The sequence below is a fragment of the Neovison vison genome, chromosome 5, assembly GCF_020171115.1.
Source record: "Neovison vison isolate M4711 chromosome 5, ASM_NN_V1, whole genome shotgun sequence".
In the NCBI taxonomy this organism is placed as follows: domain Eukaryota; kingdom Metazoa; phylum Chordata; class Mammalia; order Carnivora; family Mustelidae; genus Neogale; species Neogale vison.
Genome location: NC_058095.1, coordinates 45,132,283 through 45,139,072, shown reverse-complemented (window position 1 = coordinate 45,139,072; position 6,790 = coordinate 45,132,283).

Below are 6,790 nucleotides of genomic sequence, written 5' to 3'. Positions count from 1 at the left end.
TCCCAATCCCATCTTGTTTCATTTATTCTTCTCCTACCCCCTTAAGCCCCCATGTTGCATCACCACTTCCTCATATCAGGGAGATCATATGATAGTTGTCTTTCTCCGCTTGACTTATTTCGCTAAGCATGATACGCTCTAGTTCCATCCATGTTGTCGCAAATGGCAAGATTTCGTTTCTTTTGATGGCTGCATAGTATTCCATTGTGTATATATACCACATCTTCTTTATCCATTCATCTGTTGATGGACATCTAGGTTCTTTCCATAGTTTGGCTATTGTGGACATTGCTGCTATAAACATTCGGGTGCACGTGCCCCTTCGGATCACTACGTTTGTATCTTTAGGGTAAATACCCAGTAGTGCAATTGCTGGGTCATAGGGCAGTTCTATTTTCAACATTTTGAGGAACCTCCATGCTGTTTTCCAGAGTGGTTGCACCAGCTTGCATTCCCACCAACAGTGTAGGAGGGTTCCCCTTTCTCCGCATCCTTGCCAGCATCTGTCATTTCCTGACTTGTTGATTTTAGCCATTCTGACTGGTGTGAGGTGATATCTCATTGTGGTTTTGATTTGTATTTCCCTGATGCCGAGTGATATGGAGCACTTTTTCATGTGTCTGTTGGACACATCCATCTGGATGTCTTCTTTGCAGAAATGTCTGTTCATGTCCTCTGCCCATTTCTTGATTGGATTATTTGTTCTTTGGGTGTTGAGTTTGCTAAGTTCTTTATAGATTTTGGACACTAGTCCTTTATCTGATATGTCGTTTGCAAATATTTCTCCCATTCTGTCAGTTGTCTTTTGATTTTGTTAACTGTTTCCTTTGCTGTGCAAAAGCTTTTGATCTTGATTAAATCCCAATAGTTCATTTTTGCCTTTGCTTCCCTTGCCTTTGGCGATGTTCCTAGGAAGATGTTGCTGCGACTGAGGTCGAAGAGGTTGCTGCCTGTGTTCTCCTCAAGGATTTTGATGGATTCCTTTCTCACATTGAGGTCCTTCATCCATTTTGAGTCTATTTTTGTGTGTGGTGTAAGGAAATGGTCCAATTTCATTTTTCTACATGTGGCTGTCCAATTTTCCCAACACCATTTATTGAAGAGGCTGTCTTTTTTCCATTGGACATTCTTTCCTGCTTTGTCGAAGATTAGTTGACCATAGAGTTGAGGGTCTATTTCTGGGCTCTCTATTCTCTTCCATTGATCTATGTGTCTGTTTTTGTGCCAGTACCATGCTGTCTTGATGACGACAGCTTTGTAATAGAGCTTGAAGTCCGGAATTGTGATGCCACCAACTTTGGCTTTCTTTTTCAATATCCCTTTGGCTATTCGAGGTCTTTTCTGGTTCCATATAAATTTTAGAATTATTTGTTCCATTTCTTTGAAAAAGATGGATGGTACTTTGATAGGAATTGCATTAAATGTGTAGATTGCTTTAGGTAGCATAGACATTTTCACAATATTTATTCTTCCAATCCAGGAGCATAGAACATTTTTCCATTTCTTTGTGTCTTCCTCAATTTCTTTCATGAGTATTTTATAGTTTTCTGAGTATAGATTCTGTGTAAAGATTTTTTTTTAAAGATTTTATTTATTTATTTGACAGACAGATCACAAGTAGGCAGAGAGGCAGAGAGAAAGAGGAAGGGAAGCAGGCTCCCTGCTGAGCAGAGAGCCCAATGCAGGACTTGATCCCAGGACCCTGGGATCATGACCTGAGCCGAAGGCAGAGGCCCTAACTCGCTGAGCCACCCAGGTGCCCCTATTTTAAAGATTTTATTTTTTATTTGAGAGAGAGTGAACGAGCACAAGTACAGGAGAGTAGCAGAAGGAGAAGGAGAAGGAGAAGCGGGGTCTGCGCTGAGCAGGGAGCTTGATGAGGAGCTCCATCCCAGGACCCTGGGATCATGATCTGAGCTGAAGGCAGAAGCTTAACTGACTGAGCCCCCTGGGTGCCCCATCAGCAACAATTTATGGGGTGCTAAGGGGAAACCAGATACTTTCCTGGATGCTGGAGAAGCAGGGGAAAAAAGGGACAATATTCTCATTCTGGTTTGGTATCTTGCTTTCTAGTGGGAAGACAGGTGATGAGTAAGCACACGTATGTTTAAGATAAGATCGTTTCAGAGAAGGATGGGTGTCACAGGGAACCCCTGGAGAATGGCAGAGCATGACCAGGGGAGTCACAATTGGACAGAATGGTCATCCAGGCAGCACTGAGGACCAAACCCAGGTTCTCCAGGTTTCTCCAGTTTGGTTTCTTTTTGTCCTTCAAAGGGTCATGAGCAGGGGAGAGGAAGGAGTGGACCTGCAATGACCTTCAGGGGTCTTTGGGAAGGGTTTGCCCTCGAGGAAGCCTCTCTTGGGACAGCTTCTCTCTGTGAGAGCGTCCTGGGTATCAGGCTGTGGGAACTAGGCATCTCCGACAGACAGAACAGGTGCGATGAGAGGCAAGGGGACTGAACCCGGGAGAGGTACATGACTGCATCCCTGCAGAGCGAAACAGCTTGGACCATGGTAAAATTCTTCCCTGAGTGTGCAAAGGGGGCCGCTCCCCTGGTACTGGTTTGAGAGTTTCTGCTATGCAAAGAATTTTCTTTGTGCTTCCTGGAGGTTTATCCTGCAAAGAATGGGGGAGTGGAGCGATGGGGCTTTGAGGGTTCATAAGCCGAAGTTCCTGCCTCAGTTCGGCCATTGCATAGATGGGTGGTCCCAGGTGACGTGCCCGTGTCCTTCGGGACAGCACGGAGTTCATGCAGGGGAGTCGTGTAGGCCCACCAGGTTTTGAAGACGCCAACTCAGAGCACCGAGTGCCAGCTTTAGGGGTAGTTAGGGTCCTTGCTGTGAGTGGAGAGGCTGACCCAGGTGCCACGGCAGGGTACAGACAAGAGCGGGGCCGGTGGGGGACATGTAAGTTGAAATGCACGTGGAGAGCGTGGCTGTGGGGCGGAGGGAACGGGAAGGTGACCGGCAATCCTGAGTTTTCTGGAGAATGAGTGAGTGAGTGATTTCCGAACCGCAGCAGGAGAAACAAGAGCTGAGGGAGAAGGATCAAGTCCTGTTTTTGGATGGGGAGCATGAAGCGTTGAGCTCCTGGCTGGAAATACGGATCTGTAGTCAGGAGCCCCAGGCCCTGGAGGGTGTCTCTGGCGGGGACTGCCCGGGCGATGACTCTGCCTCGTTCGTTCCTCGGCCTTCTGGGGGCACGCTGAGAACACACTTGTCAACCTCTCTGACCGGGGCTGGAGGGGGGTGGTGGGGGCAGCTGCACGTGGCTGAGTTCTGCCCAATGGAACAAGAGTGAAATCATAATGGCACTTCCAGGCCTGGGCCCTGGCCCCTCAGAGCGCCAGATCCCCCCCCTGCAGGGGTTGGCAGACGTTTTTCCTGCGAAAGGCTGGATAAGTGACTGCTTTAAGCTCCGTGAGCCCTACAGCCTCGTCTGCCCCTGATCAGCTCTGTCCCTGGAGTGTGAAAGCAGCCCTAAACCATATGTGAACCGATGGGTCTGGTCCTGCTCCAGAATCAGGCTCGCCCCGGCTCTGCTCCTGTCTCTGTGCCTGGATCCTGAGGTTCAGGTCTCCCTTAGAAGCCATGTACTGAGAATGGCCCCGGCTCAGTTTGTCTGAGTCATCCAAGGGCTGTAAGGAACCGAGGGCCCTAATCCCTACCCCTGCCCCCATTCTGCCTTTTATGTGAGTGAAAAAAAAAAAAAAAAAAGAGCATGTTCAGCAAATAAAATTTGGGGGTTTCTCTTACTTTTTTTTTTTTTTTTAAGATTTATTTATTTGACAGAGATCATAAGTAGGCAGAGAGGCAGGCAGAGAGAGAGGGGGGAAGCAGGCTTCCCGCTGAGCAGAGAGCCCCATGTGGGGCTCGATCCCAGGACCCTGAGATCGTGACCTGAGCCTAAGGCAAAGGCTTTAACCCACTGAGCCACCCAGGCACCCCAGAAAGTGTTACTTTAACAAAGAGGGAAATTGTTCCTAGGGGCTGGGTGTTACCATGATGGAGATCTAAAATGTAGGTAGGGTATTGGTTTGGAGTCAGGGTCTGGAAGGGAGGAGACCCAGCCTGGGCGGTGACTTGAGGTAAGCAGGACCGCTGTCCTCTGCGCCTGTCATTCCCAGGGAAGAGGCTATGTGACACAGATGGTCACAGGCAGCATCTAGCAAGGTTATTCGGAGACTAAGATGAACCCAGGCCGGAACTGGCCAGTTTGCAAGCACGACTAAACTGAAATAGTACAATTCCAGAAATGTGGGGCCTTGGTTGGGAAAGTGGACCGCTTCTAGGTGCCAAACAGAAGGAAATCATATGAGCGGTGAGAGCCCATTAAGCCTGGGTCCTGTACAAGGTCAGGGTGAGGGAGCGCCCTCCCTCCCTGGCCTGTCTCAGGATCACCATTAGTGCATTGAGAGAGAAGAGCCCGAGGCCAGGGAGGGGGGGGGGAGATTAAAAAAAAGCCTGGAGAACTGTGTCTCAAAATGAATTTTGCATGTGGTGCCTGGCACCTGGTGCTGACAGGAAGCAACGAGACAAGAAGGCTTCTCAGGTTCTGAGGGAACTGTATTGTCCCATGAGCCAGAAACCTGAACCAAAGACAAGCCTTTAACCCTTTGGGCCTTAAAACGAACTTGGGGTCTCCCAACTTTGACCCGCTGGGGCGGGAGGCTTCGAATGATGAGCGGCTCCCAAGGAGGGCCCATGCCCACCACACCCCCTTCGCACCAGCCCTTGGAGCAAAATAGCAAGAAGGCTCTGGAAGGTGGAGTGTGGGGTCCCAGGGAGCGGGAACTCCTGCTTGGGGTTCCCCCGCACCCGCCAGCCCCTGTACCCATCCTCCGTTAACCTCCGATAACCGGTCCTTTCAGTTCATCGGTTTCCCGATCCCAAGGACACACAGGGGACCCAGAGGGAGAACCACACCCCTCCTGGAGCTCCCGGACTGCGGTCAGGTCCCGGGAGACAGTAAGGGCAGGGGACTCGGCTGTCTCTCTGGGGAGCCATGAGCGTGTTCCATGCAGGAGAAGGAGAGGACAGTGGCTCATCAGGGACCAGATGGGGAGCCTGTGGTGGGGACTCACTAGCCTCCTGCCCAACCTAAGCCCTCTGCTGCAAACGCGCTCCCCTAGATGCCTTGTAGTTAGATGTGGCCATCGCTGTAGGCTGGATGCTGTGTCCCCCCTGCCAGATTCTTATGTTAAGGTCCTAACCCCTGATGTGATGGGATCAGGAGCTAGCGCATTTGGGGGGGGTGACTGGACCATGTCGGGGGAGCCCTGGTGAATGGAGTTAGTGCCCTTAGAGAGAGACCCCAGAGGGGCTCCCGGCGCCTCCCGCCTGTGAGGACAAAGCACTTGATCTTGGCCTTGCCAGGTTCAGATCTGTGAGAATAAAGGTCTGTTGTTTATAAGCTGCTCAGCCTATGGCATTTTGTTGCAGCAGCTCAAACAGACTAAGGCAGGCGGAGATCTGGCTGACGGAAGGCAGGCGGGAGTGAGGTACGGCTTCTCAAAATCCATAAGCCCTCCTCGCCCTCCGTGTGCTCTCCGAGCTGCTGGACGCGAATGCCCAAGGCCACTTGGAAGCCACGTGGTAAAGATGGCAGGGACTGCTCCTGGATGGCTTTGCGGAACACAGCGCCAGTTGGGTTTATGGGAAAAAAGGCAGTTCTATTGTGAGACTTTGCGGTTGGATGTCAGGGCGGCTGGAATCCCTCCACCGAGATCAGGCTGAAGCAATGGGAACAGAGGAGCCCGTCTGGGGAGAGGGGTGGCAGGAGGCAGGCAGGGAATGAGGCAGGACTCTGGGGAACACTAGTGCTCCAAGGGCTGGGGGGAGGGCGGTGAAGGGAGGCAGAGGCAAAGGAGACTGAGAAGGAGGCAGGAGGAGAAGGAGGGCAGCGTGGGGTCAGGGAAGGGACACTATCGAGACTGTTTTGCAAACGAGTCCTGGGTCTGGCTGCACCTTGTGGAGCTGGAGGGGGGAGCCTGGGAGAGATGCTCAGTGCCAAGAGGGCAGTGTGTTAAGACCGTGGATGCAGGGACTTATGCAGGTGGCTTGACTTCTGGACCCCTCTGCAAACCAGAGAAAGGCTAAAGACCGTCCCCTCAGAGCAATGCTTGCAGCAGGCACACACTATTCTTCCTCCAGCCCCAGTGCTCTCGTGGACGCCAGGAGGGAACAGGCGTGCGGGTGGAATGAGCTCAGAGTCACACAGCTGATCACAGAGCCCGGATTTGAAGGCAGGTGCTTGTGATCCTCCTCCTGCTCTCTTTACAGCACACGACGGGGCCTCTTCTGCTGTCCCAAGGCACTGCCACCGCAAAGACTCCAGGACAGGGGGCCCGGGTAGGTTGTGGGGAGAAGGAGATGTCTGGGCTCTGCCGGTGGAGCAGACATAGGAGAGAAGCCGGGGCTTGGAGATGGGCAGTGCCTTGCTCAGGTCATGGCAGACTCGGCTAGCTCTGGCCTAAATCCGGAGCCCATGAGATGGGGCAGCCCTGCGGGGACAGCAGGGGGTCTGTGTGAGAGGCTGGGGCAGAGGCCTCACTGGGGCCAGGGTGGTGGGCTACAGGCAGGAGAAGACGCCGGCCCTGGTGTGCCCGCTGCTGGCTTTCTCCTTTCTGTAAACAAGGAGTGGTCCAGGCCTGGGATCCCCAGACGCTCTGCCTGGCAATTCCATTACTTGGCCTTTGCTCCTGTTGGCTTCACGAGAAAAACAACTGCGGACAACAATGTCCCTAGATGTTCCAGAAAAAAATCACTGCAAGTAATCGGAGACATC